General features: G+C 34.7%; 1 protein-coding gene across 5 annotated transcripts in view; it reads right to left on the reverse strand.

The window, feature by feature from the left end:
- DLG2 (discs large MAGUK scaffold protein 2) overlaps positions 1-22,664 on the reverse strand; it is a 2,057,646-nt gene that overhangs the window by 1,193,165 nt on the left and 841,817 nt on the right. The gene's annotated exons all lie outside the window — the stretch shown is intronic.

A 22,664-nucleotide genomic window follows, 5' to 3' on the forward strand; every position in this document is an offset into this window, starting at 1 on the left:
TTTCCTTTTCTTTTATATCCATTATTTCTTTGGCTGCTTGTGCTACACTATGGGTAATTTCCTCAGAAATCTTTCCACGTACTAATTCTGTCTTTAGTTCTTTAAAACATTTATTTTGTTTTTAACTTATTATACTTTTCAGTTATAAAAGCTCTATTGTTTTTTATTGAGATATGACTGAATTATAAAGTTGTACAAGTTTAAAGAGTACAACATGTTGATTTGATATACTTACACACTGCTAAATGGTTACCACCATAGCATTAGCTAACACTTCTGTCATCTCACATTAATTGCCACTTCTTTTTGTGGGGAGAACATTTAAGATCTACTCTCTTAGTAACTGTCAAATATATAATACAGTATTGTTAACTATAATCACCATGTTGTACATTAGATCCCCATGACTTATTTATCTTATTACTAAAATTTCATGCCTTTTCATCAATGTATCTCCATTTCCACTATTCCTCAGCCTCTGGTAATCACCATTCTACTCTCTGTTTCTATGAGTTTGGCTATTTTAGGTTCCATGTATAGTTATATCATACAGTACTTGTTTATCTCTGACTTATTTCACTTAGCATGATGTCCTCAAGGTTGATCCATATTGTTGTAAATGTTGTAAATGTCATTTATTTCTTTTTTATGGATGAATAATATACCATTGTATATACTACATCTTCTTTATCCATCTGTTGATGTACATTCAGGTTGTTTCCTTAACATCTCCACCAACACTACATAAGGATAACTTTTTCTCTATATCCTCACTAACACTTGTTATCTCGTCTTTTTGATGACAGCCATTCAAACAGGTGTGATGTGATATCTCATTGTGGTTCTTACTTGCATTTCCCTGATGATTAATGATAATGGACACTTTTTCATGTTCCTGTTCCCCATCTGTATGTCTTCTCTGGTAATATGTCTACACAGCTCTTCTGCCCATTTTTAATTACAATTTTTTGAGTTTGGGGGCTTTTTTGCTATTGAGTTGTATAAGTTCTTTATATATTTTGCATATTAAACCCTTATGTACATATATGATTTGCAAATATTTCTCCCTTTCTAGAGATTGACTTTTCTTTTTGTTGATTGTTTCTTTTGCTGACCTGGCACATATTATTAATGAATGCTTAACGATATTTGTTCATTCATTCATTCTTTAATTCATTCATTCATTATATACCAAATCAAGCCAAGAAACTTATTTCATATATCTGTCAAACACAGCAAAATTCCTATGAAATGACTAATTCTATTTTTATACTGTGTTTGCCCATCTGTGAAACAATGGCAAATTGTTCATTGTCAAAAAATATATACTAAATCGAAGTTAACTTTGAAAGCAGCAATTCATGGATAGACTGTCAAAAACATGGCTCATTTTAAATGGCTTTATATTGCCACTGTGCTTTACTACTACAAATAGATTTTCCTTATCAGCTTCCTTGCATCTAAACAATAGATGGTTCTTCAAGCTGCAAGAGCTAAATGAGGTAACTTACTTATCCTGAAGAACACCACTCTATTATGTTGCAAGGAGGGGCCCTCAGCTAATCATACCCAAACAAAGTGAAATGAATACTCAGTGCAACAAACGCTTGTCTGAAACCAGGAAGACATCAGATCTCTTTTACAATCTCCAGTAACATACCACAGAATTAAGATTATGACTCAGTTATCTTTTTCTCTTAATAAGCTGCAAGAATGCTGGTTAAAGTACTTGATAGCACCAAATTATAAATATAGCCAAACTAGATTTCCATTTCCTGTTTGCTTAAAATAAGGTTATTGTGAGAAAACTGTATTTTACTACAGTGTGTGAATTAATCCCATTATAAAAGTGCTGGTGCTCTCTCCTTTCATTATAAGGATAGTCATTCTCAGGTATAATGTGTTGGAAGATCTAAATTGTGTTTGCTAAAGTTGTTATCATATGACCACAGAAAAGCCTTTGCTGTGCTCATGACATTTGCATATTTACTTAATTTCCCATTTGTGGTTCCCAATTACTATTTTCTTATTTACTCAATTCCTTCAACAAATATTTTTGTGTGTCTTTTATGTGCTACACACTATGCTGAGTTTGGAATGCAGTTTAACTAGATCAATACAGTCCTGGCCTCATGGAGACTAGTAAGGAAGGCGATTTGGGATACATGCTTTGAGTAGAGCTTCATGACTTCATGAAAGCCTATAGGAGGATCTCATCAGAGAATACACAATTGGGAAAGTGAATGGGAATTTACTGGACACATGGGATACTGAAAAACATCTCAAATAGAGGGAATAAAATATACAAAGAACATGTGGTGTCAAAAATAAGGAGCGTAGGGAGAACTGAGATAAGCCCAGAATAACTAGAACATGGAACCAAGGGCAAACATCAAGTGAGGAGAGGCTGATGAAAGTAAAGGTCAAACTACGCAGACTATATTTAAGATTTTTGTTTGTATTCTAAAAGCCATAGGAAACTACCTGAAAATATTTTTAAAGTAGCTTCATCGATATAACTGAAATATAATATAAACAAATATGTAAAGTACAACATAAGCTTCAGTGTATGTATACATCCCTGAAACCATCAGCATAATCAAGACAGTGAACATAACTGTTCACCTTTATAACCCCTGTCAAGCAAATCTTTCCTACTCTCCATCTGAAAGCAACCTGAGATCTGCTTTCTATCATGACAGATTAGTTTGCACTTTCTAGAAATTTATATAAATGAAATCATATGGTATGTGCTTTTCCTGATGGTTTTTTCACTTAACATATGAGATTCATCTATGCTGTTGTCTCATTCACCTCTTTTTTATTGCTATGTAACAGTACATTGTAAAGATATACTATAATTTGTTTATCCATTTATCTGTTAATGAACATCTGCATTGTTTCCACTTTGGGGCTGCATAGTTCTGCATATTTGTGTATAAGTCTTTGTACAGACATATATTTTCTTTTTTATTGGATTGGAAAAGAATGATCACATGGTAGACATACATTTACATTTTTGAGAAACTTTAAAAGTGATTGTACCATTTAAAACTCCAATAGTGGATCAGAATTCCAGCCCCTTCAGATTTAAGTCAAACCTGGTATGATCATTTTAATTTTAGCCATTTTAATAGATGTATATTACTATCTCATTGTAATTTTAATTTGCTTTTCCCTAAGTATTAATAGCAAACAATTTTCCATGCTTATTTGCTGTCTGTGATCTTCTTTGGTAGTGTCTACTCAAATCTTTCAGTCATCTTTGAAATTGAGTTGTTTCTTGTTGAGTCTTGAGAGTTCTTTATATAATTGGGAGTTAAGCCCTTAATTAGATATATGTTTGCACATATTTCCCCTCAGTTTATAGCTTGTGTTCTCATTCTTTTAATAGTGCCTATCCAATTTATTAACTTTTATGATTCATATTTTTGGTGCCATATCTAATCAATGTGACTAAAGTCACAAAGATGTTATCCTCTAGTATCTTCCAGAATTTTTGTAGTTTATGTTTTACATTTAAGTCTATGATAAATTTGGACCTATTTTTTTATACACAGTGTGAGGTATGGATCCAGGCTCTTTTTTTTTTTTTTTTTTTTTTTTTGCATATGTATATCCAATTGTTCAAGCACTACTTGCTAAAATAGCTCTCCTTTCTTCACTCAATTGTAGGCTTTTGTCAAAAATCAGTTGTCCTTAGAAGTCTGGTTTATTTTTGGACTCTCAATTCCTCTCTATTGATCTATTTGTCTACCTTTACACAAATACCATCTTTATACCAGCTCTTTCTTTCAAAGCTATTTTGACTCTCCTAGATACTTTGAATTTCCATATGAATTTTAGAATTAGCTTGTTGACGTCTATGACAATTTCTCTAGAACTTTGATAGGGATTATGTTGAATCTCTAGATTAATTTGTAGAGAATAAACATTTTAACAATGATTAGTCTTTCAACATAGGAGCAAGGTACCTCTTCATTTATTTAGATCATCTTTAATTTTCCTCAGCAATACTGTGTAATTTTAAATGCACAGTTCTTTCACATCTTTCATCAGATTTATTCCTAAGTACTTAATATTTTTTGCTATTGTAAATAGAATTGCTTGATTGATTTCAGTTTCTAACTGTTCATTCTTACTGTGGACAAAAACACTTGAGTTTTCTCGATCAACTTTTTATCTTACTAACTTGCTAAACTCACTAATTTGTCCCCCACTTTTTTTTATAGATTCCATCAGATCATATCATGTCATCTGTGAATAGTAAGTTTTACTTCTTCCTTTGTTTCTTTTCCTTGATTGAAAATGCTGGACAGAACATCCAGTACAGTGTTGCATGAAAGTAGTGCAAGTGAATATCTCTGTCTTGTTCCTGATAAGGTGAAAATATTCAGTCTTTCAATATTAAGTATAATATTAGCTGTTGGTTTTTCATAAGATTCTTTATTAGGTTAAGGAAGGTCCCTTCTAATTGCTTCTACTTTGCTGAGAGTTTTTTTTTTTAATCAAGAATAGACATTGGTTTTTCTCAGATGTCTTTTCTGCACACACACGTGTGTGTGTGTGTGTATGGTATATACATGATTATATATATGATTATTTTTTCTTAGTTTATATGGTGATTTTTTTTTAATTTAAACCCTCTATTCCTGAGATAAACCTTACTTGGTCATGATGTATTATAATTTTATACAGTATTGGATTAGCTATGCTAAAATTTTATTTGGATTTTGCAATTATGTCCCTGAGGGATATTAATCTGTAGAATGCTTTTCTTATATTCCCGTTTTTGATATCAGATACCTATCTCAAAGAATGAATTGGAAGGTATTGTCTCTTCTTCAATATTTTGGAATATTTTACATAAAACTCATATTATTTCTTCCTTAAATGTTTGGTAGAATTCACCAGAATAAAACCATCTGGACCACACGTGTGTGTGCATGTGTGTGTGTATGAAAATGTATACAAAATATTTAAGTGAATATTAAGAGGGCTGTGATATGTATTTGCATTTCAGTAAAGTCATTCTGGCTGCAATGTGGAGGATTGAAAAAGGGTAATAAGGGCAGTGTATAGTCTATGTAGAAGGCACTTTCAGTAATGCAGGCAATACATAGTAGAGATTTAGACTAGAGTATTAGCAGTAGAAACAAAGACAAATGATTGGACTCAAGGAACATTTTAGAGTATAAGCAAGAGGCAGTGGTGCTACATCAGATATGGGGAGAAATGAAGAATGAGTTCCGGGTTTCTGATGTATACCTAACTGGATAATTTGTAATGTCATTCACTGAAACAGGCCATAATTAAAGAGGAGTAAAACAGAGTAGGTGCATATGTGTGGGTTGAGAGATATCATTATTGTTTATTATCTGCTTGTTGTTTGTTCATTTATATTTAGGATGCCTTTTCTAACCCTAAGTTGAATACATGTATCTAAACCTCAGAGTAAATTTCTGGGGTAGAAATATAACTTTATTCATTGTCTCTGAATACGCTGTATTAAAACCTTGAGTATCAAAGATATCATTTAACCTCTGAAAGAAGTGCATGAGGAAAGAAAATTCCCTATGACCAGGCTTTGAAGAATTCCACTACTTAATAACTTTCTTCTTTTTTTAATCTTCAGGACTCCTGTTTTTCCTAGTAGCCACCCTATTGACTCTGACTCTTACATACTAACCCTTTGTCCAATAGTGTAGAAACCATATAGGTTGGGTGTTACTTGGTGCCAGGGAGGCAGAAAATTGGTAGTATTTACAATTAGATACTTCTTGATTTCAGTTTATCAGGAATTCTTCTGTTTTCCCATAAAAATACATCTTCCATAAGGGATTGTAAAGATTATTTGAGATATTTGAAAATATTAGTGGATGGAAAACTCAAGAAAAGAAAGTCAATATTTTAAGCCATTAGGGAAATAATTTTTAAACCATAATGAGATACCACCACACACCCCTTAGAATGACTAAAATTGGGGCACCTGGGTGGCTCAGCCAACTCTTCATTTCAGCTCAGGCCATGATATCGTGGTTCATGGGGTTGAGCCCCATGCTGGGCCAGAGCGGAACCTGCTTGGGATTTTCTCTCTCTGCCCCTCTCCTTCTTTCATGCTCCTTCTCTTTCAATATGTAAATTAAAAAATGACTAAAATTTCAATAGATTGATAATTTTAAGTATTGATGAGGATATGGAAGAATTGAAACTTTCACACACTATAGGTAGGAAAGTAAAATGGTCCTCCAACCCTTCTAGAAAACAGCTTGACATTTTCTAAAAAGTTAAACATAAACTACATGGAATTTCTAGATATTAAGAGAAATGAAAACATGTCCATGCATACTTGTACGCAAATGCTCATAGAAGCTTTTCCATAGTATTAGCAAAGTAGAAATAACTCACATGTATGTCAATGGGTAAATGGGTAAACAAAATTGAGATACATGTCAAAATAATTAAACTATATATAGTATAATTATACTTATAGAAAATCCTAGAAAATAAAAATTAACATTGTGATACAAAGTAGATATACTGCTGCCTACACCTATGCATAGAGAGAAGGTAGGGCTAAAAAGGGGCATGAAGAATCTCTCGGGATTGATGGAAATTATTAGTATTCTTATTGTGGTTTCACAGATGTATCTATCTGTCAAAATTCATCACATTGTAAATTTTAAATAGATGCACTTCATCATATGTAAATTATACCTCAATAATGTTTATTAAATATACCTTAGATGGTTTATGATTCAAGATCAAGGTATTATATTAGTTCTCTAGGTGAATTATCAAATTAAAAACCAAAGATGCAGGTTTTAACCAATTTTTTTCCACATAGGTATTATATAAGCTGATAATTTTCTAATTAGTTAAGTGATATAATTCTACATAAGGTTCCACTTGCCAGAAATAAGAAAAAAAAATTTGAGTTTGCCAAGACTACTCACACAATTCCTTTGATAATTCTTATGTGTATTTTACTGGAATTTGAAATATATTTTATATTCCTAGGAGAAGGTATATATATTTAAAAATAACTTTCTAGTGAGGGAGGCTCAATGTTTTGGAGTTGAGAATTGAGAAATACTAATGAAGCAATGAGTATGTGATTGAAAAATGAGAATTCCCAGGCTAAGGGATCTGGGACATTTGTTTGAATGTTAGTAACAGTCTGATTCTGTGATTGCAGAGAAAGAGAAGAAAAGCTAGTTGGAGGACCTACCCACTGCACATAAAAAAGTATCAAACCCACATAGTAGAGCACAAAACTACATTCACCTACATGGGAAATGATACTAACTTGAATAATATTTATTTATGCCCCATACTACCATGTCATTCTAAAGTCTAATTTAGTGCAGCCTTCTGGGGTGTTTTATAGAGTATAATGGGATATCCCTTTGTCCCAGGCCCCAGCTACAGTACATTGTCTCTGTGGGTATTGGTCAGACTCATGGCCTCATAACGCCTAGGTCCACATTATATTTACTCCATATAGGAAGGACTCTAAATTTGAACTTCCAGAAATAGGGAGATCATCACTCGCATTGCTTTCTATGACATCCATTAAAAAAGAGGAAGCTGCTGACAGTTTTGAATAAGACTCAGAAATTCTCCTGCTTGTGTTTGAATACAGGATCAACTATTTACTTGTCAGGGATCTTTAAGACATTAGACAAATGTCTTAAAGTCTCTGTGCTACAGTTTTCTCATCTGTAAAATGAGGGTTAGAAAACTTTAAATTTAGAGATTTAAATGATTTAATATATACAATGTCCTAAAACACTGCCTAGCACATAAAAAAATATGACACCATGTTATTAGTTATTGTTCTTATAGCTATTATTACCATGATCACTTCCATCATAATTGTACAGAAAAAGTCCTATTAAATCTTTAAGAATAAGTTTGAATATCATCCCTTTGAAGACTTTGTTGACTCTTCCCACTCATATAGCAACCCCTTCTCCCAAGAATACTTTGGACTTTTTTTTCTTTATAACATTTGGTAAAGTTATATATATGTCTAGGTGCTGTGACAAGTACTGTATATTTAGTGGTACATGAGACAAGCAAGAAAGGGACCCTACCCTCCCGAAGCCATTTTCCCAATGGGGAAACATGAGAAAGATTCAATCACTTAAATGATACAGTGTGAAGCTAGGTTACAGAGCCATATTCAAAGTTCTCAAGACTGCATTGTTTATACTATACTGCCTCCCAGTTTATTGTTATTTATTTGTTTATATTTTATTTTTAAGTTTATTTAGTAAAAGAGAGAGAGCGAGAAAGAGAGAGAGAGAGAGAGAGAGAGAGAGAGAGAGAGAGTGTGTGTGTGTGTGTGTGTGTGTGTGTGTGTGTGTGTGTGTGTGTTTGAATGGGAGAAGGCCAGAGAGGGTGGGAGACAGAGAATCCCAAGTAGGCTCTATACTGTCAGCTCAGAGACTGATGCAGGGCTCAGACCCACAAACTGTGAGATCATGACCTGAGCCAAAATCAAGAGCCAGACACTTAACTAATTGAGCCACCTAGTTGTCCCTATACTTTTTGTATAAAGAAACTTAGGTCTCTTTCCCATCAATATATGTTTAGTTCAATATTAGTCACACAGTTAATGCTCAAGAATTGCTTAGTCATTCAAATAAAGCAACAAAAGAATAAATATACTTGAAATGATTTCCAATGAAATGTTTCTCAAAAAGAAGCATTTTGTTGTTAAGATATATGTAAATAAGCTAACATGCATAAAGATACATCAATTTCTCTTAGATAAAATGTCTTATAATGTGCTTATATACTCAGAATATTATCCAGAAAATAAAGGAAGAAAAGGCAAATACAATGGTGACAAGTTGCTTTTAAAGAGTTAAAATGAATAAAAATATGTAAGATTATGTTGATCATCAGAGGTCAACACTCAAATGACCATTGCAGGCAAGGCTGTAATGTTGTTGATATCAAAGTATTATGGTTCATCTGCAAATGCTTCAAGCAGTCCTAGAGTTCACTCTTAATAGGCACTACTGGAAAACATTTCTGGCACTGCATAGTTGGTCTTATTCTCAAAAACTCTTAGGACAAGAAAGTCATACCCCTCAACACTGTCACAACTCAAGGATGCTTAAAGTCAAGAAGTTCTATATTGACTAAAAGCTCTGCAGGATCTCTAAGAGGTCAGCTAGTCTATACACCATCTTTAGTTAGAATAATCTACAAAAAAAATGCTTACAAAAAATTGCTTCTATTTGCTTATATTCTGATTTAGCTACAAAACCATCAATCCACTCAATATTTGTTGAGTTCTATTACATTTCAGATATTTGGCTAGAAAATACAGATACAAAGATAAATACAACACATTCTCTCCCCTGTAAAAAACTCACACACTAGAGAAGAAAAATCACATAAATCACATAAATAACCAACTTACATGATAAAATGAGAAGAGGGTTAACAGTTTATATGGGCATATTATGGGAAACCGAGGGAATGCAATTAATTTGGCCTGGGGAAGACACAGTAGCCATTTAGTGAGATGATATTAGATTGAAATCTTGATAAGCAGGAACTGCCAAGTGATTAAGTTGGGATGGGCTCCATATAGAGTATACCAAGTGCCATGAAAATCTAGTATGCTCAACAAATGGCAAAAAGTTTTATGTGGTTGGATCACAAAGTTCTTGATGGGAAGTAATGGGATAAGAGGTTGGTTAGGTAGTTTTAACCAAGCTGAGTTTAGATTTCATATTGTCAATGCATACATGTATATAATAATTCTGAAAAAAACAACAACAGCAACAAAGACATAGGCCAGGGATCCTCAAGGAGCTACTAAAAATATTATATTGAGAAAAAAGGAATTGAGTCACATTCTCTGTATACCAGACAATATGTAATTTCTGCACACAGAAAGAACTATGATTGGGCAAACCTTTTAACTCTTGCGCAATGCATCTGAGGTGCAGCTGGAGCTGGAAAATGTAGGCCTTGTGACACCTTCTTGAATGCTCTTTCTTATGTACCATGCTGTGGCAAATTTCAACATGAAACAAATTCTGAAAATTTAACTGAAAACACTTTATACAGACTCCTTCTGTGTGAATGCAGCTTTTCAAGAAGAACTCTTCAGTTCTGACTATACTAATTACAGAATTTATAGTTCTGTGTCCTCAAAAGGAATAGGTAGAATTTTCTATAAAAATGCTAAACATATTTAAATCTCTTCTAAAGTTGAAATACTAAGCTAAAATGAGGCAGGCAGGAGCAAAGTCAAGTTTCCACCTGAGCTAATGTTTGCACATTCTTCTATTCAATTTAACAAAAAGTACATGGGGTTTCTCAAAAGCTTCCTGTCACAGCCAGATACAAATGGAAAACAAATTGAGAATAAAGAGAAATCAATAAGTCTGAGGGGGCAAAACCATAAAGCCCACCTGCATTTTCAGGAAAGGGAACTACTAAACATAAACCACAAAAGTTTCTGCTCTCCAGATCAAAGCAAACACACACACACTAGGCAAATCACCAACAATAACTACTGCCCTCATCTTTTGTGAAACTAGGTCTTCAGAAAGATTATTATTCCTAATACTGAAAACTGGAAATAAAAATGATCTCTGAAAATTAAAATAGACATACTCAGAGTTCACATATTAGAATTGACTATTTTAGAATTTATTAAAAAGGCTTTTTTAGTGTTTTACTTAAAAACAGTACATTCTTACTTTACAAAGTTTCAGGAGGTCCATATCAAAATTTCAAGTCTCTTTAGTTTAAAAAATAAAAGAAATTCCTTCCAAGTATAAAGACAACAAGGGAAGATGAAGACATACATGAACAGTAGATACAAGAAGTAAAAAAAAGCAATGATTATGGAACAAACATTATAAGATCAAATGTTTGTCATCACCTAAGTACTTCCCAAGAACAGCATTATGTGAAATAGTTCTACTGTATCTCTAAGCCTTAAGAAAAGAGAAAATAGGAGGGCACCTGGGTGGCTCAGTTGGTTGGGTATCTAACTTTGGCTTAGGTCATGATCTCGTAGTTTTTGAGTTCAAGCTCCATATCTTGGCTCACTGCTGTCATCTGGGAGCCCTCTTTGGATCCTCTGCCCCCCTCTCTCTGTGTACCTCCCTTGCTCACATGCTCTCTCAAAAATAAAATAAACATTTAAAAAAATAGAGATAAAACAGGAGCACCTGGGGGGGCTCAGTTGGTTGGGCATCCAACTCTTCATTTCAGCTCATGTAATTTTTTAAGAAAAAAAAAAGGAAAAGAAAAACAATTGAGAAAGAAAAAGGTATTTTAAAAAGTTTATTAGACTATTTTTTTAAATTTTGAGAGATACAGAGAGAGCATGTGGAGGGGCAAAGCAGGGAAAGAGGGAGAGGGAGAGAGAGAATCTTAAACAGGCTCCAAGCTCACTGCAGAACTTGATACGGGGCTTGATCCCATAATCAATCAGGTCTGGGAAATGACCTGAACTGAAATAAAGAGATACTCAACCAACTGAGCCTCCGAGGCACCCCTATTAGACTTTAGAACCTTGTGCTTTCAAATAATTCTTTACTACTGAATAAAGTTAACAAGATATGCTATTCTTTTACATTAGAAATTAGCAATGATCTTAACTCTATGTTTGTTCTTCACTTTATATTGGTTTAGATTACATAGAAAGCAAGAGATTTTAATTTTGAAGTTAGAAACCCAAAGTTCAAGTTACTTAGTAGAAGTGGGGCTTTGAGAAAGTCACTTAACTCTGAGACTCTATTTCTACATCTATAAACTGAGGTTAATAGGATCTGATGAGAAAAAGTAGATCCCAATGTGTGATAAATCATAAAATATAAAAAGATAATATGATCTAGCAAGAAGGATCAAGTTTGTCCTTTCTTTGGGAATACAGAATATTTTTATCTTTTATATGTGGTTAAAACCAACTCAAATGTGTTTAAACAATAAGAACATTTCTTGGTCACAGCATTATGGTCAACTGAATTAAAAGAGGTCAGATCCAGTTCTTGCCAATCTCTTAACTTGGCCTTCCTCTGTTTGGTGGTCTGGTATCACCAGGCAGGCAGCAAGAGAGCTGTAATAATTCTAGTCTTCACTTAATGAATTGCAATGTGGAGAAGAAAGGAAGGTGACATCCAGAAGGTCTCTCAGAAGATTAAGAATACCCTTTCCCAGAAATCCCATGGAAATCCCTCCTTGCATTTTATAGACTCCAAATGGATCACATGGTCAATTTAGAACCAAATATTGGCAAAGAATTAACCTTAGACAAGTCATTCACTGGAATGCAATTAACCTTAGACAAGTCAGGCCAACCCTTGGAGCTTGAGTAGGTCATGTCTCTTCTGTGGAACATGGGTTTAATGGTGGAAAAATAAATGCTTCAACAACCGATTCTGTGAGGAATGAGGGAGGGGCAACTGAATCCTGGGTAGGCAATAAAAGTGTTCCTAAAAGCTATAATGGAAAATATTCTTCTCTTACTGGAAAACCCTGCCAATGGCCAAAAATAATGATATAACTTAATTTTTTTTAAGTAATCTCTACATCCAATATGCACGGCTCAAACTTACAACCTGAGATCAGGAGCCTCAGGCTCTATTGATTGAGCCAGCCAAGTTCCCCATTTTTTAACTTATATAATAATTCACACTTACCCACACAACCTGTGCATATAATTGGTTTGAAGTTACAGTAGAAAAGCATCTTCCATGATAGGTAAATTTCAAGTATTGTACCAAAGGAAACAATCTAATAATTTTTGAGGCAGAAGAAAAAGCCTTGGCTTTGTTATCAGACAAACATGGATTTGAATTCTACTTCCATAACACACTTAGATATATGACTTTGGGCAATTCATTTAGACAGTCCAACCCTCTTTATAATCAAATTAGGATGATATTATCTACCATATAGAACTGCTATGAAAATAAAAGTAAATGACATAATATGAAAGTATTTTTCCTTGCCCTAAGGTATTCAATAAATACTAGTTCAGGTCCCACTGGCTGCCTTTGGCCTGCTTACCCATTGTGTCCCTAGGTATCAATAGAGCTCAATTAATTGAAATCTAAAAATATCTTATGGTGCATACTTTTTATATGCATTAATTTAGGTGCTGGATATCCTCAATGGTTAGAACTTGGTCCTTACCATCAAATGGCTTTTAATTAAAAAGGAAACACAAATGTCTCAATAATCAACTCCACTGCAAAGCACAGTGTGAGGAGTTCGGTACCAAAGTAGAAGGAGGCAACAGCCAGGCACCACTTATTTGTACTTCCAGACCAGCTCTAGTCACTTTCCCCTCTGGGTGGCCAAGTGCCATGTCTCCTCTGTGAGCACACAAGGTAGGCTGCCATTCTCCTACAGTGCTGATTACTTGTCTGCAACCAGCTTCCTGTGGTTTTCCAAGTAGAATCAAAGACACCTGACAGGGCAACATCTGCTGTCAGGCTAAGCAGCTGCAGGGCTCTCCAATTTGTATCCTGGGACAGGAAATCCTGTGTGAGAAAACCTGCTTTCTCGTTTAGAAATTAGGTACTTTTAGAAGGGCTGTCAATTAGATTACCCATCAACTTCTGCTCTACCCTCCAGCAAGTCAAATGGTATCCCGTGAGCCCTTTTGAATAACAAGCATCAACAAACTCAAGATGAGGAAGATTTGGCCCCTTACTCTTTTTTTTTTTTTACTTCTTAAAAATGTTTTTTTTTTTTTTGAGAGAGAGACAGAGCATGAATGGGAACAGGGGGCAGAGAGAGAGGGAGACACAGAATTTGAAGCAGGCTCCAAGCCCTCAGTTTCAGCACAGAGCCTGACATGAGGCTTGAACTCATGAGCTATGAGATCATGTCTTGAGCCAAAGGCGAACGCGTAACTGACTGAGCCACCCAGGCACCCCGACCCCTTATTCTTGGTCATCTAGCAGTCATATGTGTATGTTCAAGAAAACATGTATACCAATAAATTGGGAAGAGTGAGGTGGTAATTAATACTTTTATTTTCAGAGCACTATAAAATTTTATATACTTCATCTCCTTTATCCTAAGAGATAGGCATGCATTTACAGATTTGTTTATTAAGATTTTGTTGAGCCCCAACTATATGTTATCAATGAATATAAAAACAAGAATGCCATATATTTATTAATTTGTGTATACACTTCCAAAAATGACCTGAAGCATAAATAAGTCTTGGTCACTTGTTCCTGAACTATGAGACCAATGTTATTCTTGGTTTACATTTAAGAGTCAAAGACTCAGAGAGACGTCAAGTCTTCTGTGCATATATTTGGTTGGTAGGTCCTGTATTAATTCAATGTTACGTCCCCTGACTACTTGGCTTCTAATAAGTCTATCAGAGGTCAAACAAAGATTATATTCTTTCAGGGAAGTTAGGGAAAAATTTATGGAAGAAGTTCCACCAGCTTGAAAGATGGGAGAGGAGTGTTTGAAATGATCTTCCAACTTTATAACCCACTCCTCCCTTACATGTACACTATTCTCTGCTAATAAGAACTTTTCCTGTTCTTTGAGCACAACCTGCTCTTCCTGACCCCACATTGTTGCTTATCGTCCATCCAGAAAGTGTTTTCCATCTCAAAAATAGTGTCTACACAGTTATAGTAAAAACACAGCTCCCATAATTCGTTGAATTGAGCACCAGACCTGATTATAACAGACATCCAGAACCTTCATGGAAACACTGAGATATGCATATTTGTATAATTCTTTATTTTTATTTTTATTTTTATTTATTTTTTAGGATGCTGTCTTTTTTTTAATGTTTATTTATTTTTAAGAGAGAGAGACAGAGGGCGAGCAGAGGAGGGTCAGAGAGAGAGAGGGAGGCACAGAATCCGAAGCAGGCTCCAGGATCAGCGCTGTCAGCACAGAGTTCAATGTGGGGCTCAAACTCACAAACCATGAGATCATGACCCAAGCCAAAGTCAGACACTTAACCAACTGAGACACCAAGGCACTCCTAATTCCTATTTCTTAAACTTTTTCCTATTATTTAAAATAAGGAATTTAAGCCTTCAGAACAAACTCCTCCCAGATATGATGATAATCTCAGTCTTTCTGCATTCCCCCTCCTCTGTATTTCTACTATGTATTTAGAACCAGGCTTAAACTGATTTTCTCCAAGAACATAAAGAAGAGAAATAGTTGAGGTTTGAAGTCAGATGTTCTGACTCTAGATTCTACCACAACGTATTTAAAGATTTGTGATTAGGTCTGGCATAGTCCAGGACATAACTTTTCTTTTTGTTGAGTTTAGAGAGAAAAATTTATGTTTAAAACTTTTTTTCAACTCTTTATTCAAAAACTAAATATATAATTTATATTTCAATGAAAAATGTTTAAAGTTAAACAATAACTATGTAATAAATGACACTCTTATGTTCAAGACAGAATGAACTCTGTTGTCCAGACACTGAAGGTCTTTGAAGCTGAATATCAAATCATTTGCCAATTCTATCTTACCAATCAGGGTGTTAAGAACATGGAGTACTTACAAATATATTTATAAAGATGTAAAATTAAATGACAAATGAGCCAAGTCAAGGATTACAAAACATAACCTGAACTGGAAACTAGTATAATATGTGTCATTTATGGCCTTACCACCTGATTTTATGTAAAATTGTTGTTGAAAAGATCCCTAGGATAATCTGATTTGCTTTAGTACCTAATTAACACTTCCCAGTGGTTTCTGGGTTGCATAATTGAGAAGTACAAGGCTTATAAGATTTAAACTGGGCATTGTGGTACCCAATTAAACCAAGAATTTCTGTTATTGGCAATGTATTTAACTGATGGCAGAGACAGTACATGAGGAAAAAAGAATGGAATAGATAACTAGACAAAATAAGACAATTAGAGGAATAGATTGCAAATCCAGTTCAGCTTTTATAACACAACTACATTCTGGAAGTCAGAAAGGAGGACTCCAAGGCTCCACAGGAAAAGGCAGAGTACTAACACTAATTAAGCATATGGGTCAGGTACAGCTCTAATCAGAGTTATGTACTTTATCTCACTTAATCCTTGAAAAAACAACAAGAAACAAGTATCATTATCTCAATTTTTATCTAAAGAAATGAAGGTTCACAAAGTTTTGTAACTTGCCTAAGATTTAAAGCAGCTAACAGGTGACAGTGCCTGTTATTAATGTAAAAATCATAGGTGTTATATTTGAGAATTTAAGGAGGACAGGGGCCAAGTTTGGAACAGGTACCCCATTTTTAAATTAAAATGCCCAAAAAATTAAATCCTGCAGAAATTCTCATGTGAGTCACAAATGTCTTTATTATTAATATTTTTAAGGTTAATTTATTTATTTTATTTTTTAACGTTTATTTATTTTTGAGACAGAGAGAGACAGAGCATGAACGGGGGAGGGCCAGAGAGAGGAAGACACAGAATCTGAAACAGGCTCCAGGCTCTGAGGTGTCAGCACAGAGCCCGACGCGGGGCTCGAACTCACAGACTGCGAGATCATGACCTGAGCCGAAGTCGGCCGCTTAACCGACTGAGCCACCCAGGCGCCCCTAATTTATTTATTTTGACAGAGAGCTCAAGCAGGGAAGGGACAGAGAGAGAGAGAGGCAGACAGAATACCAAGCAGGCTCCATGCTGTCAGTACAGAGCCCAACGCAGGGCTGGAACTCACAAACCATGAGATCATGACCTGAGCCAAAATCAAGACTTGGACATATAAATGACTGAGCCACCCAGGTGCCCCAAAAGTCAAAAATATCCTAAAATGTCAGTTCTCACCCCCCTTTCCCTGTGTTCTGACATAAAAGGAATATGGAGCTATGATTTCATGGGCACTCCCGGATAAGTTCTTGTGGCACAGCAAAATATCAACTGTGGTTATATGCAATTCTCAGTACCGGAGCTTATAAAAACACTCAGAAAGAAGCTTTATTTTATTGATCTTTTCGAATAGAGTCTAATTTATTTTTTAAGTAAATAAAATTAGTACTTCATCATTAGTAACAAATTAAAATTGATCACAATGCACAAATGTGTAACAACACTGTTTAAGAACACTTACTTAGGAGAGGTTAGAATGCCAGGCAGAAAGAAAATGTGGTTTTGCAAAGAACACAATTAGATCAATTGATTTTTCTTTCTTTGAGTGGTAGGCTGCATGCATGAGGGATGTAGAAAGTCTTATCTACTTTGTTTTAAACAAATTGTGGGCTATTTCACGCTGCATTGTCCAAATGGATAGATGGCAATATTTTGGCTGAACTGCTTGCTGGCAGTTGAGTTATAGTTGATATCAGGGAAATATTCAAATAAACAAATTTTCTATGGCCTGGCTCAGCAAAAAATCAGTGTAATATAGTGGAGAAACATGGGTGTTCTAATCAGGTGGCTTCACGGGCCATGGATCACTTAACCTCTTGATGTCACTTTCCTTTATTCACTCAAAATTCACTCATGTTTATTGAGTAGCTACTATTTGCTAACTACTCTTCTGGGTGCTGGGGTGACAGGGGTAAACACAACAAAGTCCCTGTTTTTATGGAATTTACATTCTACTAGAAGAAATGGAGCAACTAAAAAGCTGTAACTGTTTACATAATAGATAGCAATAACATCTGTGGGGTGAAAAAATAAAACTAAAGTAATATAAGAAGAGAATGTGGCAAGATATTTACAGACTATTTTAGGTAAGATACTCAAAGAAGGCCTTTCTGAGGAAGGGGAATTTGACCAGAAACTGATGGAGCTGTCTATCACAAGTTATGGGCAAATGAGTCAACGGTTACTCAAAAAAAAATTCTTAGGCAAGAATGAATTTCGCTTGTTCAAGAAACAGCAAGGAGTCCAGCGTGGCTATAGCAAGAAAAGAAAAAAATAGGTTATTCTCAATGTGATGGAAAGCCATTCCCTTTTCAAACAAGCTGTTCTGATCTCTGGAAGGAGATCTAACTGAGTAAGTAAAGGAATGGAAGCAGGGAGACCAGACAGGAAATAATTCCCATAGTTTACAATGAGAGATGACGGTGGTCTGAACCAGGTGGGCAGTGACATGGTCACAGTGGTAGCAATAGTGAGAAATTCCTGGATTTGACATTCTTTGAATGTAGTGCCTACAGCATTTTCTGATAGGTGGATGTACATTCTGAAGGAAAACAAGGAGTCAAAGACTAATTCAATCTTTTAGCCCTGGGAAGCATGGAGGGAATAAAGAGTTTGGTTCTTTATAGAAGTTTAAGTTCACTATGGACATCCAAACAGAGATAATGCATATGCAGTTAAGTATAAACATATGGAGTATATATATTTGGAGAGGAGATGAAAGAATTGGATATAGAATTTCTGGAGTCATAAACACATATAACTTAAATATGAACAAATATAACTAAGTTAGTCATGGGGTTGGCTTGATGGTATGAGTGAGCATCAAGAGAGAAGTCCCAAGACTTGGTCCTGGTCAATAGCAATAATTAGAGATTGGTAGAGGAGGAGGAGTCAATAAAAGAAATTGAGAGAGTCTTTAGAAATGTAGGAATAAAATCAGATTTCATTTTAATAGTACTAGGCAAAGAAAGTTTTAGGAAAGAATAAATCATCAACTATGTACTACATTTCTGAGGGGTGGAGAAAGACAAGGATTAAGAATTTACCAATGCATTTTACAAGTTGGACATCATGAGTAACTGACCAAAACCATTTCAGTGGAGTGGTTCAGATATAAGCCTAACTGAAGCGGGTTGAGGAAAGAATCAGAGGTGAGGAAATGGAGACCACTGAGAAGAGACTATGTCCTTGATGAGCTTTGTTAAATGAGGGAACGAGGAATCATGAAAGTAAATGATGATCATATTTGCAGCAAAAATTATTTTGAATATCAAATGAGTGAGTAGATACAGAAGAGGTTTATAAATTCTGAAGTGCCATAACAAATATTTTGTGGCAGGAAAGATGAGTAGGAAAAAGCAATGAGGCATCTTGGACAATATCCTTTAAGGCATTAGGCTCTAGCTATTCTGTACATTCTGAAGTAGGCGTTTGCTTTACTTATGTATAATAATAATATAATGGAATAAAATAATTTAGAAATGTCTGCATAAATGATCCTACAAAACAGATAAGGAACAATTATCTATTATAAGCTTAGGGAAACTTCCCAGAACTTCTAAAAGGTTCCAAATAAATATATATAAGGTATGGTTCATAGGAAACTTATTTGAAGAAATTTGTTGATTGGGATGCCAGGTGTAAAAATCAGTGAGACAAAAGTCTTAGATAACTCATGGGACATTATGAAGAAATAAAATAATTGAACTAAATACAAAATATCTACAACTTCTACAACATGTCTTCTGGTATTATATTTCAGTCCATAAAGCAAGCTAGATTTATAACAATATAAACTCACAAAATATATATTAGAAAAGGCTGGAAGAGCCCCAGAAGTCAAACTGAATATTGTAGAAGACTTATTTAATCATTTTAATCATTTTAATCGTATTTAATCCTATAAACAGATTTTGACTCAGGAAAAAAAAAAAAAGTTGCTCCTAAATAACTTGTGCATAGTACCTGGATCATAGAATGTTTCAATAAATGCTTGCTGAAAGACAAAATGGGTTGCACAAACGGATGTTTGTTTGCTTGTATATTGTTTGAAAAATAAATTTTCATATGTTGTTAATCTTTACACCATACCTGCCATCCATCCCTTTCTTTCCGTATAAACAAGCCAATACTTACTGACCACCATGCCAATTCATGGGCTGGGCTTGTAGCCTGGTCATTTTATCTCACAGTTATTGAGATCTTCAGCATATATCCTTTGCTCAGACTATCTGAAGTAGGTCAACAGATATAATTGTGAAAACATCTAAAAACAAAAAGGAACCTTGACCAATTTTCAGTATTTGCTAGGGTGAAAACACAAGGTCAATTTCAGTATAAGATTTGGGTAGATTAGCAAATATAGCAGAGTGTAAGGTTATTGTTCCCTTCAAAAATATAATTTGGATTAAAATATTACTTTTATGTATAGATATGTAAGCATTATTTTTTATTTTAATTCCAGTATAGTTAACATACAGTGTTATATTGGTTTCAGGTGTACAATATTCAAAAATTCTAGAAATTTCTCAGTGTCCTATAATCATTCGTTTTAATAGAATGACTGGTACACCCCATAAGTATGTATCACTACCAGAAGGTTATAAAAATAATTTGGAAATCTATGTAGTTGTCAGGGTGTAAGAGGCTAAAGTGGACTAGTGAGTAAAGCCAAGGATATGTATGACTCTAGCAAAAATCCTTTAAAAATGTAAACCATCATAAGTTTTCAAAATGGAATATGTGTTTTTAGCCAACTTGTAATAATTATAAGAATTCCTCATTATACCTTTGTTTCCTAGTCTCTATGGAAGGCTTTAGTTTTGCAGTGCAGGAGAATAAAGTGATAAATTGTTGTAAAGCCTAGTACAAACACAAAATGTTACGTAAATTGTAATAACTATTAAGGAAAGCATTTCCCTTCAAAAGCTACTGATTATGTTTATATAATGATATGAAGAAAAGAGAGGAACTCTGCAGCTAAATAGATCTGGGCTTGCATCTCAGCCCCACCACTTTCTTGTGTTCATTTGGGTAACTTGCTTTACTTTCTGGGTTCTTGAAAAATATATATAGTTGCACCCATATTTTAGAATGGTTATAAGAATTATAGGAAATCTTGTGTAGAGAGCCTAGTACCTATAAAGCAGATCCCTAACAGTCACTATTTTTCTTTCATCTTCTCTGACAAAACATAAACTGTTATTCAAAATACTCAGAAACTGATAGGAAGGACTACAATAATTTCCTAATGAGATAAGTGAATGGTAGAGGCATTACTCTGTCGTAAGTAAGAGAATCACAATTCCTGGTATATGCAACCAAGATTTTTACACATATCTCCAATCCTTAGGTTCCCTAAATGCTAATGAATAACTAAGTTGGAGGAATGATGCCTTTTTATGTAACAGCCAAGTCCTTTCTCCACTCTGAGCTTCCCCCCTTTTGCGCATTGAAGGGATGAGCTAGGTCAGCACTATGGACTGATACTAGTCTGTAAACTGTTTCTACCTACTACTAAGTAAGTATTGAAGCTGAAGATAAGTACTTAGAAACTTCTGCAATAATTTTGCAGACTGATTTTATGTCTTTTGAAACAGTAAAAATATATGGGATTATATTTTGCACATTTTGGGTTTATTTCCCCATTTCTTTTCTCTGGTAATTCATTTTTACTGCATTTAAAAAAAAAAGTACTGGCCTGCAATAGATTGTAGATTTAAACACACACACACACACACACACACACACACACACACACACACACACACAACCATTTTCACCACAATAATTTGAGGAACACCGTAAAATTAGACGATCTCTAAAATCCCTTCAACCTTAATATTCTGCAAGATTTTACTCTCTGCCATGCTGCCTGAGGCTGACAAACTCCAGAGGAAGATAAGATAGTTACTGCTTGATGGTCTCTAAAGAAGCATCTTCCTTCCAGCAAAGAGATCATGATAAAGACAAGGATGATAATTTTCATGACTAAATCCTGAGTGCTTACCATGTGTGGCCTCATTACATGTATTATCTCATTTAGTCCATTACATTTAATGTGATTACACTATTTCATGGATGGAGGTAACAAAAGCTCAGAAAGAAACACAGAAAATAATTTCAAACCCAGGTCTACACACTTTCAACTCTACGGTGTTGCTTCTCAATTATACTTCCTTCCTAAGTGAAGCTTCCTTCCCTTAGCCAGCCAGGTCTTAGCTACCTGGTATAAACAAGTCCACGAAGTCTCACTCTCAAGGGCCTGCCTCTTTTTCTAATATCATGGGAATTTCTCTTTAGCTTGACAAGCAGTAGTCAACCAAAACCTTAGAATATCAGGATTTAAAAGTGCCTTATGAATAATCTACGATCTCTACTCCAATGCTTAGTCATTGCCACAACATATGTAACGATTTGGTCACTGACTGTAATGGTGAATATCTCCAGTTACAGGAACTCACTACACTCAAACATAGCTCATTCTCTCTCAGGATAAGATCACAGTCTAACAGTGATTCTTCAGTTAATCCAAAATCTCTTGCTAACTTTCCTTCTTTGGTCCTAATTCTACCTTGTGGAGCTATGCAGAACAACCACACAGAATTACTATATTGTAGCAACAAACTGTGCACCGGTATTTTGTATAGGAAGTTATAGAATTGTTAGATAGAACTTGAGTTGATTCTTGGCTCTAACACAGATGGTACCTGAGGTCAACTACTTATTACTCAGTTAATGTTGTCTGGAAAATGAGGACAATAATCCCTACATCATAGAACTGTCAAGGTAATTAAATGACATTACAAGTAAAAGCTCATGGCAGGTACTCAAACTAGTTTGTTGAACTGATTCCTTTTATAACGTATTTTCTGATTGTTTTCACTCTTCTGGACACTGTTTTCTGATACTGATCTATTCTGCCTGCTCCTTACCCTATAGGTTTCTTCTCCCATAGGCCATTTATATTTTTAAAATTCTATTCAAAATTATACTATTTTAATTCATTCAATAAGTAACAGTAATAGTATATC

Source organism: Acinonyx jubatus, chromosome D1 (assembly GCF_027475565.1).
Source record: "Acinonyx jubatus isolate Ajub_Pintada_27869175 chromosome D1, VMU_Ajub_asm_v1.0, whole genome shotgun sequence".
Taxonomy (NCBI): domain Eukaryota; kingdom Metazoa; phylum Chordata; class Mammalia; order Carnivora; family Felidae; genus Acinonyx; species Acinonyx jubatus.